The following is a 2,500-nucleotide window of genomic DNA, read 5'->3' as shown; positions in this document are numbered from 1 at the left end:
GTGTGGTGGGGTGTGTGTGTGGTGGGTGATGATGGGGTGGTGATGGGTGGTGATGGTGGTGATGGTGGGGTGGAGTGGTGGTGGTGGGGGTGGGGTGGGGGTGGGGGTGGGTGGTGGTGGGTGGTGGTGTGTGGTGGTGGTGGGGTGTGTGGGTGTGGTGGGGGTGGTGGGTGGTCGTGGTGTGGTGGGGTGTGGTGTGGGTGGATGTGGTGGTGGTGGGGGGGTTGTGGGGGTGGTGAGGGTGGTGGTTGGTGGGGTGGGTGGTGTGTGGTGGGGGAGATGGTGGTTGGTGGGTGATGGCGGTGGGTGGTGGGGGGTGTGTGGTGGGTGGTGGTGGTGGGGTGGTGTGGTGGTGGTGGTGATGGTGGTGGTGGTTGGTGGTGGGGTGGTGGTGGTGTGTGGGGTGGTGGTGGTGGTGGTGGTGGGATGTGTGGTGGTGGGTGATTGTGGTGGGGGTGGTGTGGGGTGGGTGGTGTGGTGTTGGTGGTGGTGGGCGTGGTTTGGTGGTGGTGGTGGTGGTTGTGTGTGGGGGTGGTGTGTGGGTGGTGGGTGATGGTGGTGGTGGTGGTGGGGTGGTGGGGTGGTGATGGGGGTGGGTGTGGTGGTGGTGGTGATGTGGTTGTGGGTGGTGTGGTGTGGTGTGAGGGGTTGGTGTGGTGGGGTGATGGTGGTGTGTGTGTTGGTGGTGGTGGGGTGGTGGTGATGGTGTGTGGTGTGGTGGTGGGTGGTGTGTGGTGGTGGTTGGGTGTGGTGGTGGTGGTGTGTGTGGTGTGGGTGGTGATGTGGTGGTGGTGGTTGTGGTGGGGGTGGTGATGATGGTGGTGGGGAGGGGGTGGGTGTGGTGGTGGTGGTGGTGGTGGTGATGGGGGTGGTGGTGTGATGTGGTGGGTGGTGTGTGGTGGTGGTGATGGTGGTGGTGGGTGGTGGGTGTGGTGGGGGTGGTGGTGGTGGTTGGGTGGTGGTGGTGTTTGGGTGGTGGTGGTGGGGGTGTGGTGGTGGTGGTGGTGTGGTGTGGTGTGGTATGGTGGTGTGGTGGTATGGTGGTGGTGGTGTGGTGTGGTGTGGTAGTGTGGTGGTGGTGGTGTGGTGTGGTGGTGGTATGGCGGTGTGGTGGTGGCGGTGTGGTGGTGGTGGTGGGGGTGGTGGTGGTGGGGGTGGTGGTGGGGGGGGTGGTGGTGGGGGGTGTGGTGGTTGGGGTGGTGGTGGGGGTGGGTGGTGGTGGTGGGGTGGGGTGGTGGTGGTGGGTGGGGTGTGGTGTGTGGGGGTGGTGGTGGTGTTGTGGTGGTGGGTGGTGGTGGGTGGTGTGTGGTGGTGGGTGGGGGTGGTTGGTGGTGGGGTGGGGTGGTGGTGATGTTGGTAGTGGTGTGGTGGGGGTGGTGGGGTGGTGTGGTGGGGGTGGGGGGGGGTGGTGTGGTGGTGTTTGTGTGGTGGTGGGGGTGGTGGTGGTGGTGGTGGGTGGTGGTGTTGGTGGGTGCTGGTGGTGATGGTGGGTGGTGTTGGGTGCTGGTGGTGGTGATGGTGGGTGGTGTTGGGTGCTGGTGGTGGTGATGGTGGGTGGTGTTGGGTGCTGGTGGTGGTGGTGTTGGTGGTGGGTGGTGGTGGTGGTGGTGGTGTGTGGTGGTGTGTGGTGGTGGTGTTTGGTGGGGTGGTGGTGATGGTGTGGTGATGGTGTGGTGGTGGTGGTGTAGTGGTGGTGGCAGTGTAGTGGTGGTGGTGGTGTGGTGTGGTGGTGGTGGTGTGGTGGTGGTGGGGGTGGTGTGGTGGTGGTGGTGGTGGGCGTGGTTTGGTGGTGGTGGTGGGAGTGGTTTGGTGGTGGTGGGTGTGGTTTGGTGGTGGTGGGCGTGGTTTGGTGGTGGTGGGCGTGGTTTGGTGGTGGTGGTGGGAGTGGTGGTGGGTGTGGTGTGATGATGGTGGTGGTGATGATGGTGGTGGTGATGGTGGTGATGATGATGGTGGTGGTGGTGTGATGTTGGCGGTGGTGATGATGGTGGTGGTGATGATGGTGGTGGTGAAAATGATGGTGATGATGATGGTGGTGGTGGTGTGATGTTGGCGGTGGTGATGATGGTGGTGGTGAAAATGATGGTGATGATGATGGTGGTGGTGGTGGTGATGGTGGTGGTGAAGATGATGGTGATGATGATGGTGATGGTGATGAGGATGAAGTAGATGATGATGGTGATGATGATTGATAATGATGATGGTAATAAGAATGATGATGATGATGTTTGTAGTAATGATGGTAAAGATTATTATATTGATGATAATGATGATATTGACAATGATGTTGATAATGATAATAATGATATTGATAATGATAATAATGATATTGATAATGATAATAATGATATTGATAATGATAATAATGATATTGATAATGATAATAATGATATTGATAATGATAATAATGATATTGATAATGATAATAATGATATTGATAATGATAATAATGATATTGATAATGATAATAATGATATTGATAATGATAATAATGATATTG

At 57.4% G+C, this 2,500-nt stretch overlaps 1 protein-coding gene across 3 annotated transcripts in view; it reads right to left on the bottom strand.

Moving 5' to 3' along the window:
• The window catches only part of LOC122243810 (uncharacterized), a 71,933-nt gene that overhangs the window by 19,146 nt on the left and 50,287 nt on the right, over positions 1-2,500 (bottom strand). The window lies entirely within an intron of this gene.

This window comes from Penaeus japonicus, unplaced genomic scaffold (genome assembly GCF_977035675.1).
Source record: "Penaeus japonicus unplaced genomic scaffold, GWHDUDI00000001_assembly GWHDUDI00000026, whole genome shotgun sequence".
NCBI classification, from domain to species: domain Eukaryota; kingdom Metazoa; phylum Arthropoda; class Malacostraca; order Decapoda; family Penaeidae; genus Penaeus; species Penaeus japonicus.
Note: the sequence above shows the minus strand (reverse complement) of the source record. Positions and strands in the feature narration are given on the sequence as shown.